The sequence below is a fragment of the Vulpes vulpes genome, chromosome 8, assembly GCF_048418805.1.
Source record: "Vulpes vulpes isolate BD-2025 chromosome 8, VulVul3, whole genome shotgun sequence".
Lineage (NCBI taxonomy): Eukaryota > Metazoa > Chordata > Mammalia > Carnivora > Canidae > Vulpes > Vulpes vulpes.
In genome coordinates, this window is record NC_132787.1 from 40,790,866 (window position 1) to 40,814,927 (window position 24,062).

Below are 24,062 nucleotides of genomic sequence, written 5' to 3' on the forward strand. Positions count from 1 at the left end.
GCCAAGCAGTCAGCAATACGTGATGAGAATCACCTATATGCTAGTTCTATAGACACCACTCTGCCAGGAACCCTGGCCTTCAGGGAGCTTATAATCTGATGGGCCAACAGCCCCTACTCCCAAGAGGAACAAAAATAAACAGGAATGAAAATGTTACAAGCAAATATATAATAAGAGAATTTGAATACCACCTGGGTAGAGTTCCATGTTTAAGTTTGTTCTTTTCAGCAAATGTATACTAACAGCCTGGTATAACTGAGGTACTATATAGGTACTAGGGATATAAAGATAAGTAAGACATGATCCCTACCCTGGAGGAAAGGCCTTGGTCAGGGAAGAGCACTTGAGAAGGTTAATTGTAAGACAATGAAGGTCTTGACAGGAGTGTGAAATGACTGCAATAGAAACATTTAGGCCCAGGAGCTGGCCTTGGGGTGTTCAGGTGAAACTTCCAGTGAAGAACCCTAACTGATTATGAGTTATTCAAGCAGAGGAAGTCGCTGAGGTGGGCACAGAGCTGCAGACAGTATAAATTGGGTGGAAAAGAAAAAAGAAATGTGTCTTCTGGCAGTGGCTCAGGGGCACTGGATCTGAGGACATTGGCTTAAAAGCTGACAGGGAAGGGGCAGAGAGGGGGAAATAAATAGCAGGTTTCATGTGCTGCATGCCTACAATGAGCAAGGCAGTTTGCTAGACAAACACAAAAACAAAGGCACGTATACATTATTTCATTTTATCCTCACAGCACCCCCGATGTAGGCATATTACTATCATTATATATACGTAAGAATGCGGAAGCTCATAGAGGTTAAGTAACTTAACTCAAAGTCACACAGCCAACATGCTGCCCCAACTTGAGCACAATTCTGAGTTATCCTGGGTCTCTCCAAGTCCAAACATTAGGCATGTTTATATTACCACAGGATGTGAAGGGCCTTGGACACCCCGCTAAGGAGTTTGGACTTTATCCTGAAGGCATCGGGGAAGCCCTGAAGAATTTTAGGCAGGAGGGTGGTATGAACGGATTAGCATTTTTAGAAGTTCATTCTAACAACTGTGTGGAGAATGGATGGGAGGAGTCACACAGCAAGGCAGAAAGTGCAAGCAGGGAGGGTGCTAGTAAATCCTAGCTAGAGAATAAGGGTCTGAAGTATTGTTATGGCAGCAGATGAACTCCATGGGGAGTAAGAAGGTAGAATCAACTGATCTTGATGATGGACTGGGTATGGGTAGAAAGGAGAATGAACTGCCAAAAGTAAGTGGGAAAGCACCCAGTGGGATTGGTAGGAGCTGGATCTCACATAATAGTTAATTTGGCCAGTTGGCCACATAATATTTACCAAGATAGGGAACAAAGGGGAAAGAGCAGGTTGAGAGGTCAGGAAAGAAATCCAGTTTTGGGGTAGCAAGAGAAGATGCCCCTTCAGGAGGTGGCTAACCCATCTGATCCTCAGGAAGGACACCTGGCTAGGCTTCCATCCAGTGGGCAGTCATCAGCATCACAATCACATTTGAACTCCTGAAGAGAATCAGCTCACCCAAGGAGAAAGTGATGACTGGGAATTGCAAAGAATGGACTAGAACTCTGGAAAACCCTAATCATTAAGTAGGATGAACAGAGGGAGAGGATCTCAGGAAGGAGAATGAAAAAGACCAGCTAGAGAGACAGAAGGAAACCCAGGAGACGGCACTGGCATGGAAGCCAAGACCAGAGGGCATCTCTGGGGTAGAGCAGTCAATGGCATCACACAGAGGAACCTTCAAGTCTGGGAGGCCTGAGTGGTATCCATTGGACTTTAGGATCCAGAGATCAGCAGTGATTTCAGCTGATGGGGTTGCACGGAATATTTGTGGAAGCTAGGTCTACGAAGCCGGACTGTGAGGTTTGAGAGGTGAATGAAAGGGAATGAAAAGCAGATAATAAATGCAATGATACCCTCAAGAAAACTGACGGTAAAGACAGTTACAAGACCATAGTTTCTAGAAGGGATCTAGGGTTGAGAGAGGGTTTTGTCATTTTTATTCAAAGAGCTAGGGAACACATTTTAATGCTAATGGGAGACCCCTGAAGGTGAGGAAAGGGCTTGGCTATGAGAGAAGGAACATCTATGGAATAAGCTCACTGAGGAATGGGGAGGGGAGGGAACTCAATGCTGTGGACAAGTATTAGATATTCTCAATAATAATAGCCAGTTGCCATTGTTATGGGAAGAAAAGCTACCAGGAAGAGTGGGCTGGAGGGGCCAGAGAGTGAGCAAGATCCTCCCATAGTGAACTTTTCTTTGACCTTGAAGTACAAGGTGAGTTGTACTTCCAGTTGCTGCTGGGAGTTGAGGTAAGGAGAGTAGGTAGGAAAGAAAGCTAGCTAAGTTGGCAGGTTGAGAATTTGTGACTTTTGTGTGGGCAGCACATAAAGCTAGCCGGGGTCCAAGGAAGGGTTGTGGGAAGGCAGCAGCACCAAGGACCAAGCACAGATTGGAAAGCCAGTGCTGGCCTAAATGGAGGAAGTGGTGTGACCTTAGACAGCTGTGGTGGTGACCCCAGCTAGGAGCAGAGCAGGCATTCAGCTAGACTGAGTTAGCCCCTCCCCAGAGGCTGACAGAAGCAGACAATGAGGTGAAGGAGTAGAAGTGACGCGGGAGTGGTTGGCACAATGTGTTACAGAGAAGCAAGTGATGGCATGAGGGGACTTCTTGGGGCTCTTGGGAGGAAATGGAAAGGGTAAGTAAGTCCTTAATACAGGGAGGCCTTGAGGTCACAAAGCTGACCAGAAGTTAGGATGGAAGAGAACCCAGCACACATTAAGAAGTGGAGCAGTTCTGGATAGTGGAGATGAAGAGGGTGATTTTAATGGGGGTGGGGAGGGTAACAGACATTCCTAATTACAGCAGCCTTGTCTTCCACCAGAACACAAGAATGTAACAGTCACATTCAGCAAGGTGTCACCACCACTGGAGCTTCTCTGGGAACCTAGTGCCTTTCCCTGCCTACTATCTCCCTTTCCTACCTCTTCTGTGTGCATTGCATCACAGACTCAAGACTAGAAGAGCCTGCCTGGCAGTGAGCTGGCACACATGGGGACTCCAGAATTGCCATCTTTAAGATGGATGAGGGGTAGATATGAAGGAGAGGTTTCCTGGCTTCCGGTTAGAGCTCACTCTCCCAGCACAGCATCCTCCCCCTCCCACCCCAGGGCTTCCTTCTCTCTGATCCAGTTACCTCTTGGCTTTTAGATTTTGCCCCAAACTGACCCACAGACTTGTTCTCTGACTAAGCCTTCATTTACCCCATGCAGATTTTGGTACTGCTGGTGGCATTATCCTTGTATTAGATCCAGATGTTCTCCAGCTGCTTCCAAAAGGGCTGGCTTATAGAAATGGCTCTTGCAGGCCAGATATGTGGCCTAATCCTGTGTACTCAAGACTGGTACTTGAGTCCTGACACGGCAGCCTTGCTAACTCCAGGTGAAGACGAGACAAGCAGCTGGGGTGTGGACTTGCCCTTCATGTTCCTCTCTCCATAATGGCAGGCAAGCCGTTCATTCCCCAAGGGGCCTGTGCACCTGTATCCACATGTGAAGAATGGCCTGCTCCTATCCCCCAGGCTCCTTGAGCTAACCTAATACTTCCAGCCCTCAACACTTGAGCACCCTGTGTCAGACCCCATGCTAGGAAGTATATAGTCACTTGGACTTCCCAAAGAACTTTGAAGTGAGTGTTGTCCTAACCTTACAGTTGAGGAAAGGGAGGCTCAGAGAAGTTAAGTAACTTGTCCCATTGTCCCACAGCTTGCAAGTTGCAAAGCCAGGATTCAAAGCTGGGCCTTTGTTCTACCGAAACCAGGAACATTGACTTCTCCTAGCCTGTCTACCTTAAAGGGCTGATGGCAAATTCATGCTTTCATACACATCCATTCATCCATTTACCAGACATGAGCACTTGCCAAACTCCAAATACTATACTTCAAGACTTAGAAATATTAAGTGTAGCATTAGCAGATGAGGTGAGGTGTTGATAGCCAGTAGCACAGTAGAATCCATTTCTTATGGCAACCTGCAGATCAGTCCTGCAGCCAGAAAATGTTCTCCAAGCCACCTCCTTTTCCAGTCACCTTTTCTTGTTCTCATATACAGAATCAAGAAAGAAAGAGAGAGTAAGAATGAGGCTGTACCTTCTGAGCCTACCACTCTCCGCAATCTGATGGGGAGATCTGACTTGAAGAGCAGTGCTATGGGCATTAGTGTCTCTCCCACACACTGCAGAGGCCTTTGGAATCCTTTCAAAACACCCGCCACCCTTGCACCAAGTGCTTCGTATTTTTTATAGTCAGCACAAAAGTTCAGACAGGCCAAATCTTAAGAGACCTGTTCTGTTCCTCCCCCATTTGAGCTCTCCCCCAACCCCAGCCCTCCCTTCCCCCACTACATACACACTTGTACACGCGTATGCACGCGCACGCACACACATGCACCCTACCACTAACAGTCTCCTTCCACACAGGAGAAAAGGCTGTTTTCCCAGCTACTGCTTATTGGACCAAGGGACAGGCATCAGACTTACGGATGACCCATGTATTGGCCAGTGGCCCCTGAGGTGGCCTAGCACAAAAGTGGCTACTAACGTGGGCATGGTGACGATAGTCTAATTGAATTCTCTGAAGAAGTGTGAATGTGAAAGAAAAGGCAGCTGGTAGTATGACTTAAAGCTAAAAGATACAGAGAGAAGCCACAAGTAAGCAGAAGCCATGAATAAGAAGAGACTACATGCTGCTGGTGCAGAGCAGCAGGATCTGTAGAGGCAGAGACAAGGGAGCTTCTAGAGAATCAAGCATTAGGATTGAGGAATTTTACCTTGTCGTAGAGAGGATGAGATAACTCAGAGCTCCTGTTCCAGGCTCATAGAAGCCAATCTGCCCTCATTGATTATGAAACCCTGAGGCTTTGTGGTCTCCCAATTTCCAGAAATATCCTTACAATAAATTCCCATTATTGAAAGTAACCTGAGAGGGTTTCTGTGTCTCTGAGAGAGGCTGACTAATACTTGGGTTCTTTAAATCTGTACAGATTCACAGGAATGGATGGGGGAGGGCTGGGAGCATGGGTGAGTCACCATACAAAGACTCTTGGCATTTTTGTCACTCCATCCTGCCCTTCTCATTCCTGCCAAAAAGCACAGCCGACTGCACAGCCCAGATCTGGCTCTCTATCCAGTATCTGACAGCATAGTCACTGAACCACCCCCCCACCCCCAGGTACTACAATCACTGCCACTTGCTTTTCCATGAAGAAACCATTGTTCCTTTTGTCACCCTCACACACAATCTATCAGAACTCAAGACACTGGTCACCAATGTCTGGACTCCACCAGAGTGTGGCCCCAGTGGAAACCTGCTACATTAAAGCAGGGCGTCTTCTCTTTAAATGTATCTTTTCCAGTAGCCTGTTTGAACTTAAGTCTTAAAAAAAGTACTCCTAAATGTTTGTTTTCAAGAGCAGGCCCCATGTCCCGAGGCCTGTGGCAAGTTGGAAGTTTGGGTCCCTTGAAGTAGCCTGAGCATGGACATGGCACTTGAGAGCTAAGGATCACATCCCAAATTGCCAGGTTCACATTTAGCTGAAGGAAAATGTCCATTCTCCTCTCGCTCTGTCTCTGAGGCTCCTTGGAGGGCATCCCTGGACACAGCTGTCCACCGGAGGTGGTGGTTTGTGATGGTGCCTCGTTCCTACCATCTGAGAGAGACCATTCTAAGATGGGTGCCCACTTCACACTTTCCCCATTTCCTCCATCCAGAAAAACTCCAATGGATACGTCTACACCAGCAGTGGTTCCCCAGCCGAATGATCTAGGTAAAGCACACGGGGATGACCCACCCACCCAGAAGAGAAAACAAATGACAAAGAACTGAAGAAAGAGGACAGCTTTGAACAGGTCTCCCCTCAGCAACTCCCAGCCCCAACCCCATTCTCACATGCTGCCCTCTTTCGCTCCACCATAGCTTAGTGCTTCCCTTGGCCCTCTGAGTAAGAGGCACATCGAATCTTTTGGGGAAAAAATCACAAGAGTCAGTATAATTGGTATAGTCACCATGTCTCAGATGCCCAGGAGACTGGAGGATTTGAAACACTCTGACACATCCACTTTCTTAAGGTTGTTGAGGTATGAGGCTGGTTGCCTTTCCACGGACACAGATGCAGCAGCATCTCGTTCTCTGGCTTCAGCGGGAAATGAGCCATTCCTCATAAAGTGTAACATTATCTTTAAGCTAACTGAAATTTGACACCAGAGGTTTTAAGATTGCCTTAAAAGGTTGGCAATTTTGAAAGTTTTGTTTTTGTTTACAAATTATGTATGATCCACTCCTCTGCCTATTTAAACTAAGCATTTTGAAAATAATGTCACCTTTTCACGATGACTTGCTTGGGGACATTAGTGTGAATACCCATCATTGCCCTGAGATGTAGTCCATCCAGAGTGCAGGGACCATGTCTTAGTTGTCTTTATATCTCTCAACACCTCAGCCAATGTGCAGTCAAGCAAGGCTGTGAGTCACATGTGTGGGGTTGCACAGAGGAAAATCCAGAGGTTATGGATCAGGAGGCAGATAGAACTCTTGGCTCTTGATGGCTCTGCTTTGGGAGTCAACTTTTTCTGAGTGCCTGAATCCTGCACCTTGCTATCAGGTTCCCAGGTTGCCAGATCTTAATGATCTTTGTTTTCTAATATTTTTTTTGTTGAGATATGGATCACATATCATAAAATTTACCCTTGCAAAGTGGTTTTTAGGAAGGTTACAAAACTGTGACACCATCACCTTTAATTCCAAACATTTCTCCACCCCTAAAAGGAAATCCCATACCCATCAATTGTGACTCCTCATTCTCCATTCCAGCCCAGCCCCTGGCCACCACTAATCTACTTTTTGTCTCTCTGGATTTGTCCATTCAGGAAACTTCCCTAGGAATAGAATCATCCATCTTGTGGTCCTTGGTATCTAGCTTCCTGATACCTTTAAGCATAATGTCTTCAAGGCCTGTTCGAGTGCCAGGACTTGTTGCTACACTTCTTGCTTCTGCTTCTGAACATTTTCTTCACCTTCTCCCTTGTATTTTCATTTTCTGTGAGCATGATAACACAACTTGTTAGGATGTGTGGAAAACAGACTAAATCAATCTCCTAGAAAACTCTGAGTTCTTGTAAAAATGTGGGACATTTGGGCACTTTTGTTTAACATGCTCAGATGTGTTACCTGCTTGCTTTCAATTTCCTATTTTCTCAATGGCCAAGATTTCTGGATTAGTGCCTTCTTGGTGTGAAAAGGGTCAAAAAGCATTCACTTCATTTCCGTTGTGTTATTCATTTTTACAAATCCTTTTATACATCTTTTCTATTTTGAGTTTCTCACCAGCACTGAAGAGCTGGTTCATACAAGAAAGAGAAAAGTGGCCCCTGACACTTAAGAATGGGCCTGAGATTCACAACTAAGTCTCAATTTGTTAGGATGTACATTAGGATGTAGCCATGGTGTTCTATTGGACATAATCTCACAGGACACCAACATCAGACACAGTGATTCTGTGACTGCGAGGGAGACAAAAAGGACTACTTTACAATCTTGTCGAAGCCCAGACAAAAAATCAGGTCACTGTGCAAATCACAGACTTATCAAGCACCTCCTCATCCTGGATAATACAAATAAACTGCTGCTTCTTTACCAACCACAACTTGAGCTTTCCTCCATCCTTCTCACCTTCTAGATAAGAATTATCCAGATACTCAATCATAGCATTACACCTGCTTACTGCTAATAGTCAACTCACAGGGAAAAGCTCCATCAGCTTCCTAAACACTCCTAAAAACACCAGACACAAGCCAAAATCCTATAAATTTTTTCTAACATTCTCTTTCCTGGTGTACGTTCTTCCTTCTTGAGACAAGTCAATGAACTCAACTTTGTTCAACCACAGGTATGTTCTTGGTGGTGGTTTTTAACTGGAGAATATCGGCAGAAATGAAAGTTCTACTAAGAATCAGCAGAAACACTCACTTCCTCGAGCCAAGAGACTCCTGCCTTCATTATGGTATAAACACATCTGAAACCTCTTGACTCTATGCCTGTTTGGGGAACCATGCAGCCCCTAGCTAGGAGGTAAGCTCAGAATTAGTTGCATTCCAGTGTTTCTTTGAGGCCCTTCTGCTTTGAGCTTATTCTATTTTCTTAGAAATGTGATGCTGTGGGACTTCTCAGTTATCTGGTCAGTTTGGGACTGTTCCCTAGTGAAATTGTTTAGTAGCCTTCTAACAGCTGCTCCTATGTCTGTCTAATGTCTTAAATGCTTTTTATTTTTAGGTGGAGAAGTCTACATGAAGAGCACAGACACAGGCCCAAGAAGTCAGTCCCTGAGCTGGTCTCCATGGCAAAGGAATTCAGGAGATCACCTCAGATCAGAATCCTTTTGGACAGACTTTACCCCAAACCACCATTCAAAAAGGCTTCTTCCCCAATTTGATCTTTGTGTTGTTCCAGAAAACTGCTTTCATTAATGTGTCATCTGCCTGGAATCTAGAGGATTTTTGGCTGGCCCCTAATTGGTGACAATCAGCCTTTGACCCTTGACCAACTCCAGAGACAGAAAGTCTCCTTACAGTCTATTCTGGTTCACTTGGGGATCTTCTTTATGTAAAGTGGCACTCTTCTGGGCCAAACACCTGCTGCTTTCTTGTTCTCTAATGTGTGAAGGCATCTCCTATTTCTCTCACACAATATAAGAGATAATTTGAAACTGCAATGGCCACTTGAGGGAATTTTGACATAAAGAAGATGGTACAGAGACAGTACAGAAAGTGAAGAAACCCTCATGAAGAGCTTGTCATGTCTAAAAGAGAGATCATTTTGTTTAATGTAAGAGACACAGGCTTTCTCCTTTGTTTCCATACTTCAAGGATTATTAAGTGCTGGCTTTTTATCATACAGCTTGAAAAAATGTCAAGGGTCCAAGCTATTGTCTAAAACAGTATAATGTCACTCTCTTTCAAGTGTATATGTCAAAAATCCATTTTTCCACAGCAAACCTTTTTACCTCTCCTTCAGAAAAAATCTCATTACCCTTACAGTGGTAATTTCACACTTATCAGAAGCTAGCTCCCTTTAATTTTTTTTTTTTTGTTTGTTTCTATCCCTCTATATTTCCCTCCCTTTGGAAAATGTAAAGATGGCTGATCAAAAGGATCATTCCATTATCTAGAGTCCAGTCCAGGTAAACAGTCAAAAATGTCTACAAAGGAAGTTATTCAATTCAATTGAGGTCCTTTTTATGGGCACTGAAAAGCATATTTAGATAATAGTCTCTCTCTCTCTCTTTTTAACACATTTGCAAAATAATAAGGTTTTATCTCCAAGATAAAGTAGTCCTGGGCTTGATTCAGAGTCCTTAAAATTTTTTACCATATACAAATATGCCAGCCTACTATTTTGCTTTGAACAAGGCATGGTTCAGCTTCTCACAGTTCATACTTCCCAAGTTTTCCACATTGGTTTTATTCATTTTTAAAAATATTTTATTTGAGAGTGCACATGAAAGAGCACGAGAGAAAGAGAGAGCACACACAAGTGGGGAAGGGGCAGAAGTAGAGGGAGGAGCAGACTCCTTGCTGAGCAGGGAGTCTGATGTGGGTGGAGCTTGATCCCAGAACCTTGGGATCATGACCTGAGTGAGCCAAAAGTAGATGCTTAACTGACTGAGCCACCCAGGTGCCCCTTAACATTGGTTTTATGATGTAGTTAAGTTCCACTGTGGCCATAAGTTGTTTAAAAATAAAAATTATACATACATACATATAAAATTATATTCCAACTAAATAGAATCATGATAATGACTCCTTTGGGAGACATGCAAAAAATGCTGAGATTCTGGTTCACATGCAGGTCATCTACTGCCTACTACTATATTTGACTCCTCCCTTTTCTCCCTTTTCTCCTTTTCTCCTTTACAATCCTCCCGTTACTTTTGACTCTCTGTGGTCTTCTGCCACTTGAGGAAAAAATGAAATTCTTGTAGTTTTCTCCAACCTTAGCTACTGTTCTGAATTTAACTGATTTTTCTTTCTTTTCTCTTCTTTTCTTTTTTTTTTTTTTTTTTTTTTTACAAAATTTAACTAGACACTTAAAGTAGATGATCTTCTACATTCCCCTTCTGGTTCTTAAGTTTCCCTTGCGTAATTAACTCCAGACTTGAATCTATTAAAACTGAACCTTACCCCACTTCAACAAGATGCTTCTGCTGGGGTAACTGCAACCCTATCAGCAAAATCTAGCCCATCGGGAATGGGAACTAATATTGGGGGCTCTTCTCACTACAAGAGTCAATCTGTTCTTGCTCTGCAGGAACTATTTAACTCCACTCAAGGGATCTGCCCACCTTGAGGGATGAAAACTTAGCTCACTGCTGTTATGCCAAATGATATTCTCCCAATACAGTCTGCACCCCCACTAGGGGCTTTAATTTCTCATGTGGACTTTGTGCTTCCACCCACCTGCCAACACATTAACTTATTACCCTATGTATTCAAGATAGCTATTGGAGACTTTCAGGTGCTTCAAATTACCACCCTTCCACTGGATCAAGTTTCCCTGAAAAGCATATGTGAAAATCTCCAAAACAGGCAAGCACAGAGTACATCATGCGTTCTCTGAGAGCTACAGTTCCCCCAGTAGGGATTCATACCACTGAGAAAAGTAGTTCAAACTTGTTTCTCACTTTAACAGGCACCATAAATGACAGTAGCTCAATTTTAAATTCCATTAACCAGAGTTGGATCATTGCATGGATAATCACATGGCCCTAGAGTTCCTCTCAGGTAGTCAAAGAGAAATTTATATTACAGCAAACATGCCTTGCTATCCCTATGTCAATACTATAGGACGAGCAGGGCAGTATATGACTAAGTAAAAGACGAAAGCCACCTGGCTTTCTAAAACAGACCCAGATGGATTCTGGCACATGTTTTCATTGAGTTTTATAATCCAGACCCCTTCGCTTTGAGACCTGTCACAAAAAACGAATCATCCTTTTGTTTCTAATGATTGCTTGTGCTGCAGTTGGTTGATATATCCTGCCCAGGGTCTTTGGTGCTACTGTGCAGGAATTATCAAGTCACAGGAGCCAACAATTCACCTTGCAACAAAAGAACCAGAAGAAGACTAACCCCTAGTCCAACCATACACTGTTTCTCTGGACACCCCCTTGATTCTGATCCGCATAAATTCAGTAAAGGGCAAGATCTGGATGTCAAGGATTAATGTCCTATAGCTTGGCTCTATTTCCATGGCCAAAAGAAAGAATCTTTGGCTAGAAGGCATTGACACTTTTTTTTTTTAAAGGAAATGGAGGCTCGTAGAGGTTAAGTGACTTGCCCAAGTTCACATTGTTAACCCCCAGCAAGGCCAGGACTTGAGCTCAGGTTGTAAGACCTGGCCAGGGATCTGAGCAAAAGTGCGTCCTGTTGAGTTGCCTACCTCAGTACCAATGAGGGGGAGGAGAAAATGGGGGATCGTCAGACTTGCCATGACAGAGCTCACAGCAGCCTTCCTTTGCCCCATAAACACATAATGTCAGAGCTCAATGAACTTTAGAGACCATCCAGTCTAACTTCTTAGTTTATAGATAAGGAGACTCAGGCCCAGGGAAGAAAAGTGACTTGTTCAAGGTCACACAGCAAATTAGTGGCAATGTCCAGACTTGATCCAAGATCACCAGAGCTTGGTGCACTGCCGCATCTTGCCCCTTATCAGGAGCAGATGCATTCATCCTTCCTGATTGCTGGAGGATGTTATCATGTTCTGCTTCAGTGCCCTTGCTTCCTAGGAAGAAACATCTCCAGCCAGGAGTGGCCAGTTTTTCCCTTTCAGCCATGTGGAATTTCTGTCTTGTAATTTTAGTTAGAAACGTTGTCTCAGTTTCTTCAGTGACTGAGGCTACCTAGAAAGAATTCAACTCTGTGTACACATGCATAGTTCTTTATGCTAAATGGAGAATGAGCAGCAGCACATATAACCTTAACAGGAGGGCAAGCTAGAAGTGCTGTTCCCCTTTGAACCTTCTCAAGACATCCTTCAATCCACCCATGCAATGATCTTCTGAGTTCATTCTCAAAAGTAAGACTCCAAATTTCAGGGTCTATTTATAGCCAGACAATCATGCTACTCCCTGCTAAAAAAAAACAAAAACAAAAACAAAAAACAAAAAACAAAAAACAAAAAACAAAAAACCAAAAAAAAAAACCAAAAACTTTGATTACTCCCTAGGTCTTCAAAATAAAGTCACAAATCCTTAACCCATTATTCTAGGTCACCTGCTATCTGGTTTAACTTTACCTCTGGTGCTCACGCCCACTATTTCCTCTGCAGCCGCTTAGTCTCCCTTTAGCAGATCAGATAGACTACAAAGAACTGCTCCTCTTTCTAAATCCCAAACCTGTTCTCTCTCTTGACAAAATACACATACTGGCATATATATCTTTTCTTCCCTAAGGGTAGAGTCTCTAGTTGATTTTTATTATTCTCACCCAGCAGAGCACCCTGGCATATGATAGATCTTAACAAATAGTGAATAAATGAATGAGTGTATGCTTGAAAAAAGTTACATTTATCCTCCTCCTCCTTGCTTGGGAAGAATTAACTACTACTGAAAGCAGATAATGTCTTTAGATTTTCTCAACAGAATATAAACATAAAGCTCAAATGAGAAAGCAAGCTGAAGTGTGGCGTTGCTTTATTGGGAAGATTTTTCTTTTCTTAAAGAAGTACACTAAAAAATAAACGCATTACACTAGGAGTTGAGATGGTATCAACTATCTTTGTGGTTTGGGTGCACTTTTAAACCAGGATTCATGGCTGGGGAAACAAAAGAACCTCTTTGCCTGTATAATTTTGTTCCCTTCCTTTATTGCTTTAAAAAGGCAAGATGTGGTTTGCATTCCTTTCACTGCTACTGCTAATGTTGTTTGCTTTGTGTTTCTGAACAAAAATAACTTGCCGTTCATACTGCTCTCAACGGTTGGTAAAGATCCCCTCCCCATTATGCATTCCACTCATTTGTAACCAAGGTCTTGAGTATTGCTAACAGAGGCTCCCTCAGCCCCATAGCTTCTGTGATAAAGCAGCAGGTCTATTCTATTAAGCACCAGGTAATATCAGCATTTTTTAACCTTATTAGAAGGATCCTGAAGCTGGAGGGATTATCCTGTATATACAATTGCTCTAGGCAAGAATGTATATCAACATCCCAAGAGTATAAAGATTGCCACGAACACCACTGTAAGGTGGTAACAGTTCTTTACAGTTTACATATCTTTTATCCTGGTTATTCTTCCTCTTGATCATTATTAAAAGCATCTTCTAAGATAGGTGTTACTCTCTAGAGCACAGCCAAAAATATTAGATGGTCTGTTCCTGGAGCACACAGCTTGGCAGGACTAACATGTAAAAATGCAGTGCTTTTTTCCTCTATGCTACAGCAAACCTCCGCTAGTCTTCTGAAAGTCTGACTTCTTGGAAATATGTAGAAAAAGCAACTATAACCTTCCTTGATATTCTAACCTAGCTAGCAAACTTCAGTCTAGAGAAAATCTTCTAGAAGTCCGAGACAGGTCCATGTGCCACGTACCTGCATGTATAAACATTTACCCATCAACCATAACCTTAACTCTGAAGCCAAAAACTAGAAATTCTCAAAGTAACATTTTAGTCATGAAGGCTCACTTTCAGGGCAAATTATGATTTGGGGTAATGTCTCCCTCTTCCCAAATGCCTCTGATATTACAAAAATCAAACCGAATCTTAGGGCCTTCTGCTAATTTCACTCTTTCTACACAGACTCTAGGGACTTTCGCCATTCACCACTCCAATAGGAAGGGTGGTCCCTAACCGTGTGTGGCAGTTAAAACTTGCCATGCCTTTTCCATCTGCCTGCAGCTATGTTCCAAGATCTTAGGAAAGGACTAGCCAGGTCTAACAAAGACATTTCTGTGACTTAACAAACTGGCTTCTTCCCATTCAGCCCAAAGTTACCATGTTTTTTGATATTGGTTACAGTTGGGGAACTGCTGGCCCTCCTCAAACACTCTCATTCTTTTGTCTACCCTCATCTTGGCTTCTGTCTGCCCCTGCCAGCAACTCTTCAAAGGAGCAATTATGGCATTTATCCTGAACCACATAATGTGATTCCTAATGAGAATAAATGAATGGCCAGCCCCACTCGTTTCTCTGTCTGAAATTTGGGCTGCACCTGAGGGACTTCCTGCTTTAAGATAAGAGGCTATCTCAGAAGAGGGAGGAAGTCATGCCCACTAAGGAGGTAGTTCTGTCCAATGAGGTCAGGGCAGGGCTGTTGGCAGCTTCCGTTAATTCCGTTGGGGCAGGCAAGTGGTGATTGGCAGTTAGTTCTGAGGCTGAGATGAGGATGCTGGGATGGATTTTTAAGTGCACAGTGGGCCCTTACAACATGAGCCTAGCTTAAGTGCCCAAGGAAGTGGAATAGCAGGGAGAAGGGATATTCGCAAATAATGGCAAAACCTCTTGTTAGTCTTTGGCTTCCATATCCTTCCCCAAAACTTTAGGTCAGGTACTAAGCAGCCCAACATTTCCAACTCTCCCCTGTTTCTTCACGGTAAAGGTTCCTGCTGGCAAAGCAATAGCTGAGATGTTGACAAGATAAAGGGTTGTAAAAAAAAAAAAATTACCCCAGATAATCTACAAAAAGCTTGTTGAATTAGTTATGGATCTCTGAATCTCAGGTTTGTTTGGTCAGTGACCTTGCTCAAGAATTGACAGAGGAGATGTCTAATAAATACCTGTTGGATGGATAAATACACAGCTAAATGAATTTTTATCTGAGCTTAAAATCTGCCTTTACCAGCACAGAAGTAAAGCCTCAGCAGCCTCAGGCCAACACCTGCTAGAAGAATTCCAGTGTCAGCCCCAGGAAAGCGGGCAAGAAGAAACAAATCCTAAAGAAGGCTAACACAGGGGATTTCCTTCCTTCTCTTACCCTCACTTCCACTATGGTAGTGAAAGTCCCATCAAGGCCAGTCATCAAAACAGCAACAGCAGCATATAAAAGAATTACTGTTTGCTATGGTCATTCAGAAGTTTCCTGGAAACCTGGCTCTATCCCTATACCATTGCCCCATGAGTATGGGAGTGATGAGCTTGAGCTCTGAAATCAGGAAGCCCCAAGTTTGAAACCTGGGTCCTCTTACTAACTGGATGTGAGACTTTGGGCAAATTACTTAACCTCTCTAAACCTCAATTTCCTCAATCTGTAAAATGGGGATAATATTGGGTAAAGCACTAAGCATAATGTCAGAAATATAATAACTCAATAAATGTTTATTTTTTCTTACTCCTGCACCCCACTCTGCCATTCCCTTCTTTCTCCTCCTCACCATTACTTCTAATGATATCATTGTCTGTGAACAACCAGAGTAGAATGACCAGAAAAATTAGGTAATTTCGGACAGCCCAGAAAGTATTACAAGCCAAGAGCAATCAACTGTAGCCTGACCAACTGCCTGGTCTTTTGGAAAGCATGATTAGTAGCTGATGGTGTCCATAAACCCACATAGATTCCTAAGAATGACAGAGATGTGTGTTCATAAAGTAACACTTGCCTCTCTAGAAGAAACGAATTTTTCACTCCCAGCGTATCTCCAATGGCACAATGTCAATAGCCGGCTATTAAATCAATAGTGTCACCTAGAAGGATGAAGGGTGGATTAAGTCTAGGTATGTGAACTGGGATAAGCCACTAATAAGAATAAGCATGTGTTTACACTTATGTGTAAAACATAAGGGGTTGGACTAGATGCTCACTGAAGTACCTTTAAATTTTAAGACTTCCAAGTTTAAATGGTTCCATGATAGTCAGAGAGGTATCATAGAAAGGTAAAATATACAAAGCTTAACCTCCCAGAAGGGCAATAAGAATGTTTCAATTTGGAGTTATAAAGTGATATAGTTTAATGTAGGTGTAACGGCATGGGGAGGTCAGGCCCTCTCAAACGCTTTCTCAGCACCAGATGTGGCACCTGGAACAGACCAAGGGAAAGCCAATAGATTGCATCCCCACCTCTCAAGGGGCTTCCATAGTGAGAAAGAGAAAGGGAGCCCCCAACTCTCCCCTCCCTTTACTGGCCACCCTCAAGCTGAAAGGCAGGGGAAAAGGGAGACCCCAGACTTTGGTGCAGACACCAACCAAGCCCCTTCCTCCTCTCCTTGGCTTTGACTCTCATCTGCACTCCCACCTTCAAAACAGTCTTCCACTAGGTATTAGGTGTCAGCTACACTTCGTCCATCAAAGGTCTTCCCTTGCCAATTTTTGACACAAATTTTTGCATATTGTTTACATAAATTTGCAGATAGAATTCAAAAGGCCCTGACTCCCAATCATGCAGGAAGAAACACTACTGCATTTACAGTGAAAAGTGACTTTGGGCAGAGCACACCTGATCTGTCATGGAGTGCTAGGAAAGTCCTACTATTTTAGGCTGGGATACCCATACCATAGCCCCCATATCTGCCCGCCCTGGCCAACGCCAAGGTCCAAGAAATCAGAGCTTTTTCAACATTGGCTTGAAGTCATGCCTAGTAGGTGGAAGAAAGATTTGCCCAGACGTGGGGAAGAATTGAGGGCGGGGGGAACCAGCGGAGCCCCATCTATTCCATCAAAGAGGAACATTGAAAGACAGCTGAGAGCCCAAGTTCAGAGCTGTTCATTCCAAACCGTCAATGTTTGGTGACTCTATCCAGAAGTTCTTGTGTTCTAGTCAGTCAAACCAGGCTCTGATTTCCAAAATAACTGTTGCCAGAATAGCTCAGGGAATATGGAAGTTGGAATGGTTGCCCCTGCCATCAGCTGTCAGGACACTTTCACAAAAATTAGTGTGCCCATTTGTACTGTGTGCACACATAATTTAAATTTAAGAAAAGTTCTTCACTAGAAAAGCAAGTGGGTGAGTACCAAACAGATAGGGCCAGTCATATTTTTTAAGTGGAGACCCTCTGAGCAAGTTGGCAAATAAATCAGTCTTTGACCTTCCTCTACGAGGAATGGAAAAGCCTCTTATGATGACAAGGCATGAAGGAGGGGTTTAAATCACAACCTTAGAAGGGACTAACGAGCCACTGACCACGGGGACAAGCAGAGTGAGACCCACAGCACTGAAAAGCCCACAACGCCTGCCAAAGCAGTCTAAAGCAGACACGGCATGGATTATTTGCCACACAAGGATAGAGGCCTGTTTATGAAAGGTCAGGAAGCCTGTTCATACTGAAGGTGAATAAGACAGAGATGGTGGGGAAAAGAAGTTTTGTCTGAATGTCTGATTGCCTTGAAAAGCAGACTGCAAACTCTATTTTGGGGTTGGTTGCTATTCTGATTTTGCGTCACAGGCATGGGCACGTGTCTTGACAGACCATGGACAAGTGTATCATGCAGGCCCTAGCAGACCAGTGTATATGTCTGCTCTCAGCTCCGTGAAGTTATTCTTGGACAACCCTTTGGTGAAGAGTTAGGGTCCCTGGGGTTCCATTGGCTGCTGCATGGCTTTGTGCCTATTACTCCCATTCTCTTATCCTTGCTGCCTATAATGGGTGGACATGCCTTTCTCCTGGCTAAGAGGATGAGATAACCACATGAAAGCAGTTGGGTAATTTTGTTAGCAGGGAGCTGTATTTTCTAAACAGGAAAACTGAAGCACAGAGCCCAAAGCCCCCAGTAACCTGGAAGACATAGGATTAAAATGGTGCTAAATCTGGGGGTAGGGGTGGGGGGAATGGGGAAAGGCTAACTGGAAAGGTCTAACCAAATGTTAACTGTGCTTACATCTGGGTGGTGGGATTGCAGGTGATTTTTATTTTCTTCTTTTCTGTATTGGTGTTCTATATTCTCCAAAGTTTCCACTATGTGTGGTTTTGAAATCATATTTTTGAAAAAAAAAATATGATGCAGCAAGGATGAGCTCAAGGTCAAGGTGACTGTAGTAAAGGTATATGCGCTTAGCAAAACCAGGACATCCTTCCCAGCAGGAGTTGAGAATTCAGAGCTTGCAGCTGAGTCTGGTGCCCCCATGCCAGCCTAGCCAGAGAGGCCTGTCTCTCCTCTCCCAGGGCTCTAAGAGTGTGACAGTGCTGGACCCAGGCTCAGAAACACACTCAGATACTGGTAGAATAAAGAGACCACATAGCATTTCATCTTTATGAGACACCTTCTCTGCAAAAGAGAGAGAGAGAGAAAGAGAAAGAGAATACTCCTTTGTTCTCTTAAGAGCAGCGGGGGCACAATCCTACCAGGACTCTTATTTCTCTGGCCTTAATGTTTCCATGGCAGGTATGGTCAATGAGGCCAGTCCCCAACCTTACACTGCTAGACCTGAGCTGCACCAGGAAAATCCATCCTTTGTTTCTAAAACCTTTGAGTTAAGAGAGCCCACAGTTTCTGTTCTGTTGTTCACCTACTTTCCCTGCTAGAGGGTTTCAGTTTTTCCTGATAACATACCTTTTTTCCCTCTCTGTCTCATTCAATACTTAGTCAAGAGGGAAGAGACAGTGGCCAACATGAGTGCTTCAACCCCTTATATGATCCTCCGTGCTATCTCTCCTCAATGCCCATCCCACTCAATCCTGTAACTCTCCCTCCAGGGCCACCTTCCTGAACAGCCACTCACATTCCTTGACTCTTCTTCATTCCCACCTCATTGGATAGATAAGAAGGATCATCCTGGCCATCTGGCAAGGGAAAGGCTTTGTGAACTGGGGAGCAACTGGGCTATACAACAAATTACTCACATTGCCACATTTATGCCTATGTGTCCTGACTTTCCATCTGGAGTTTTCCAATGTGGCTTCAGAGATTCTGGCAATCCCCTGATATCCTACAGAAAAATGGCATAGGTGGATGTGTGAGTGTTAGTTTTTTCTTGGGAGGGGAATCCATAGATAGCTTCCATTACTTTTTCAAAGAGGTCTGTAATCCAGAAAAAATGTCAAGAATATTGATCTAATGCCTCCATCCCATCGGTTAGACAGAAATTAATCATCCCAGCAGAAATTGTAGCTTGGGCTATAGAGAATGGTGAAGCCAGAGGAAAGGCAGTCAAGGGAGGGTTACCATGTCCTCATAGGGGGTGGTGTGTGGTGTGGCAGCCTAGCATATACTTTGATGTGGTCACTGGGAAATATGGTTCATAGAAGGAAGAAAAGTAACATTTATTGAGCGCCTACTGCATGACCAGGAGCTGGGCTAAACAGTTTGTACACATTTTCTTACTTCATCTTCACACTTGCTTTGTGAGATAGGACTTATTATCCTCATTTTACAGATGAGGAAACAGGCTCAGAGAAGTTAAGGAACTTCCCCTATGTCACATAGCTAGCAAGAGACGAAATTGGGTTTAAAACTAGGGCTGCGTGGTCAAGGGCCTGTGCTCTTTATCTCTACATTTTACAGCCCAGTCTCATCTCTTATATTCCTGATGGGGTGGAAGGAGGGCACAGACATGTCACCTTACCCCTTGGAGATTTAGGGTGTCTTAACTGCAAAAATGGAAAGTCGGCCTGCTCCCTTCTTCCTTCAACCTGTCTGGCTGCCTGTCCAGGAGCCACTGAGGGAAGAAGCTAGAGGACCTAGCCACATTCAGTTTAGCAGGCTCAACCCCACCATCCCTCCCCACAGCCTGCCGCCATCGGGAGAGGGGTGGCAGGCAGGTTAAGGTCTTTGGCCCAGGAGGCGTTCAGTAAGCAGAGAGCCCAGAGAGCAGGTAATGTCACTAGCACCTCTCTGTAAGTTGGAGTGGTGGTTCAGACATGGGTGGGGAGAAAGGAATGGCCAGGTGGAACTGCTGTCTAAAGCTCCTGCTGAATAGCCCTCTCCCGGCCACGTGAAAGCCTCCTCCTGCTAAGTGCATGACGATTTCCTCGTTCAGGGAGGGTAGGACAGAGAAAAGTGCATCCAGTTTGGGGAGTGGGAGGCAGAAGTAAGGCAGTACCGCCCCTCAACCTGCTCACCCCTCCTTCTGTCCTGAGGGTCCTCATCCTCTCCTGCTATGCCCCCTCCCCACCTCCAGCTCCCAGCCCCCACATCCAACCCACCAGCCACAAAGTGTGAGTTAGTGCACCATAGTGTTTTTGTGAGGGCCTGGGAGCCATTCATTCACGCAGACTTAATCTCCCGCCTGAGAAACGTCAAAATGGGCAGCTTTCCTGGGCCCCTTCCCGCCCTGGCCCCTTCTCTTTCCCTCCTTCAAAGCTCAGCCTGAATGACTTCCTTTGTGGTGGACTTCCCCTCCTTTCAGGCTTCCTTCCCCCCCCTCCTCTAGAGCGCCTTCACAGAATGTGGTCTTTCATTAAGATCAGTGATTCATTTCCCATCAAACTTTAAATATTCCCCTCTGAAATGAGTAATTCTGACTTTGAAGGGAGTCATGCAGTGACAGCCCCACCTAACTAGTTCCCGAGGCCTCCTATCTTTCCCCATATATAAGCCTTCGAAAAGCTAGAGGGAGAAGCCTTGGCAGGTGAGCTGGCAGCTGAATCAGGGGCCAGGTTTGGGGTGGGGGGGGGGGGACTTGATGCAGGCCTGCGGGTGGGGGAAGCCCAGCATCCTGGACTAGGCACGGGCTAGGTTGCTGGACGCAGACCCTGACAATCCTTTCCAGCCCCAACTTTTACTTAAGAGTCTGTTGTAAACTTTTGGTGGCACCTCTGAAGACCTCTGATAACTGTAGGGAGATACGCACAAAGCTTTCGGACACACAGCAGAGAGGTACGTACATCTATGTCTCAGGACTTGGTCAGCACCGTTAGAAAGAGCTTCTGACAGCATCTGAACATGGACCCGGCCCTTGACCCACATTGTGGTGGGTGGCTTTGGCCACACTCTCAGCCCTCTCACACACCCCTGGACAGGCTTTTCTTAAAACAACTCTGTTCCCTCAAGTACACACCCAGATGTGAAGAAAGCAGCCTGTTCTTCCACACGGGTCACCATGCTTTGTACCCTGTGACACCACTACCCTGCCCGCAAATGTCTGGACATTGGATTAGTGCCTGAGCTGACTGACAGTAGCCACCTGAGTCTAACAGGGGCCCGTGAGGCAGCCTCACTGGGAACCTGGCCCCAGGGCCTTGTGTCCTCCCGCTTAAGGAGTTCAAAGAAACTTAGAGATACTGACAAGAGATCAAAAGAGAAGCCAAAAGGCACCCTGGGGGCAGCAGGCATCCAGCTGTAAAAGATTAAAGAGCCCGCCTGGGGGCCAAAAGCAGAGAGAAAACAAACTCCTGGTTAGAGTTGGTGTTTGCCCTGGTGCCCCGAGGTGGTCCAATTCTCTGAGGCTAGAGCTAGACTGTTGCCTGGGTCGGCTTATTTCCCTATGTATCCTTACAATAAGCCCCCATTACTTGAGGTGGCCTGAGTATATCACTGCTCCTTGATACCTGAAAGAGAGCCTGTTACCAATTTTCTGTGAGAAACACATGTTGAGCACTCCAGACAAGGCTCCACTAGAGGCTAGAATGAGACTCCTTCGCAGGCATGGGGCAGGTGCTGAAAGGCCAAACTTACGCATTGAGCCTGAAAAATAGAATACAGGGACAAGAGTACAAAGGATACCAACAGTTGAGCCACATTGGGACTCCAATCACAGGGGACCTGATATGAGATGTGTGGGTGGGACAGATAGGGAGACAAGCCAGTGTGGCCAAACCCCAACACTCAGCTCAATTCCTAGACCAGTCAGAACAAGGCATGGTGCCCTCTGAATGAGCTGGTTTCAGCCCAGTCCTCCCTGACTGTGGAAGGGTGAAGTCCATCTTCTAAGGATGTCCCTTTACTCAGTGGCCCCCAGGTCTTGACCCTGCATTCCCAAACCTACTTCGAGGTCACCTTAACATGTAAAGTGTAGCCTCTAGGATCTCCCTATGGAAAGCAAGGGCTTTCCCTGTCCTCCTCATCTTCACAGCCCCAGTGCAGTGGCTTCCTAATGACTCAGGTTTTGCAAAGGCTTGTCTGGAGTCTGTATTTCCAACACACTCCCTTACGTGCTGATTCTGGTACCCCACCGGCTTGTGTGAATCACCGCCCCTCAGGACCTGGCACTTGGCCTGCCATGCAGTGGGAGTTCAATCAACAACAACAACAAGGGATGAGTCCTCCAGAGTCCTAGAGATGATCTTTGACCATATTAATATATGATCCTATCCAGGAGATTTTACTTCTCTCCCCTATCAGATTGTAAACTCTGAACAAGAAGGTATGGATTTTTTGTTACTTGGTTTCATTTTCTCTGAAATGCCAGCAAAACTGACATTCTACCCATTGATATACAGGACTCTTGAACAAATCTGACATATCTGGCCTCTCTTCCTGCCCCACCCAGAGATGCTTGCTTCTCAGGTCTTTAGGTATTTCTACAGCAGCTTCTAGGGGAGCCGGTGCTTCCCCAAAGTGACCAAGGCTATGGTGCTCATTCTCCTCTGCCTTTAGCAGTCCCCAAAACCAACCAGTTTTGCAATCCAGAGGGCTCCACCATCCTGAGAGGCCTGGCTCCAGAAGCCCAGCCCAGGGAGATCGGAGTCCTGGGAGGAGACCTGAAAAACACCAGACCCAGTTTCTAAGCCTCAGTGATGTGGGAGACCACCAGAGGGATTTGTCTGTGAAACCAGGAGTTTCCAGGCCATGCTGCTGCCCTTTACATTACAATCTCTGAATGTGGGCTCTTCGTACCAGCGGAAGGATCAGAGTGCTGAAAGTGACCAAAAGGGCCACCTTGCCAGCCTCTGGCCCTGGCCAGGGGGATCCCAGCCCAGGGCAGCTTCCACGACACCACTCAGGATACAAGCTCTTGAATCTATCTGGTGGGGAAAATTAAAAACCAGAATGGCCAAAAATAACTTTTACGTTCCACTTCAGACTCTTCTAAAATTTCCCAATAAGTTCTCTCCTCGTGGAATATGAATGAAACCAAGAGGAAAAGGATAACAATTTTCTCAGGTCCACTGTCTAGAAGTCAAACAGACCTGGTACTTTCTTCTTAAAGAAAGACTGCAGGTCACAGGGAAGAGGTTTTCATCTTAGCAGTCATTAATAATTTGGACTTGGTGTTCTGCAGCATATTTATGTGGAAAAGATACATCTATCTTCTCCACTCCCCAACTGCCAGACAGAAAAAGATGGCCTCGGTTTTCTCGTGAAATGCCAGGAGGCACTGTAGATTAACCTGACGACTGGGATAAGGAAATTAGCAACATCAGAGCAACCCAGTTAAGGCAGTTCCCATGGAAAATGTTCCAGAGGCTTCCCTTAAGTGAGCTATAGAGACAGGCGCAAAGTGGAAATGTGGAGTCCTTAAGTAATCATATTGTGAGGTGACCTAATTGAGTGGAAAAATCCACACACAGTCTCTTGGTTAACCAACCCCGTAGGGGTTCTGACTGTTAGAGCACAAAGGCATAACTAAGCACCTCTGTACACCTGGTAACCAATTAGAATAATTGTAGGTCAAGCAACTGGAGAAAACAGGCAGCCTCCCCGATGTTGGCTGAGCAAAAAAACCCAGAAATGTAAGCCATCAGTAAATATGCCAACAGTAATACAACGTTGTTTACCCTATCACAAGTGTCCTTTTGCAGATGGGTTTGTGCAAGACACCACTTAAGACTGTTTAACGGGGGGGGGGGGGGTTGGAAGAGCACTGGACTGGGAATCAGAAGACCTGGGTTCTAGGTCTGGCTCTGTCACAACCAGCTGTGGGACTCTGGGTGAGTTACTTCCCCTTTCTGGGCCAAAGTATGCTGGTCTGTAAATGGAAGGGGCTAGATTAGACCACCACAGAGGGCCCTTCCAGCCTGAAACCTTGAACCCATGACTATTTCCTTGGCAATTCATGAGCTAATCATATAACCAAAGCTCCTCCTTTCTCAAGACTGGCTCTTGGAGTAGTTTCATTTCATGATCAAAGTAAAGCAACATCAGTTAGACTAGCAATGTGGTCTGTTTGCCCCTGAACCCCAAA

General features: G+C 44.9%; 1 long non-coding RNA gene across 1 annotated transcript in view; it reads left to right on the forward strand.

Annotated features, from left to right (window-relative positions):
• The window catches only part of LOC112917384 (uncharacterized), a 34,393-nt gene extending 21,559 nt beyond the window's left edge, over window positions 1–12,834 (forward strand). Inside the window, exons 2-3 of the long non-coding RNA XR_003234466.2 lie at window positions 7,964–8,145; window positions 8,347–12,834. This is a non-coding gene — a long non-coding RNA (uncharacterized lncRNA). The remainder of the gene's footprint in view (window positions 1–7,963; window positions 8,146–8,346) is intronic.
• Window positions 12,835–24,062: the final 11,228 nt, after the last annotated feature.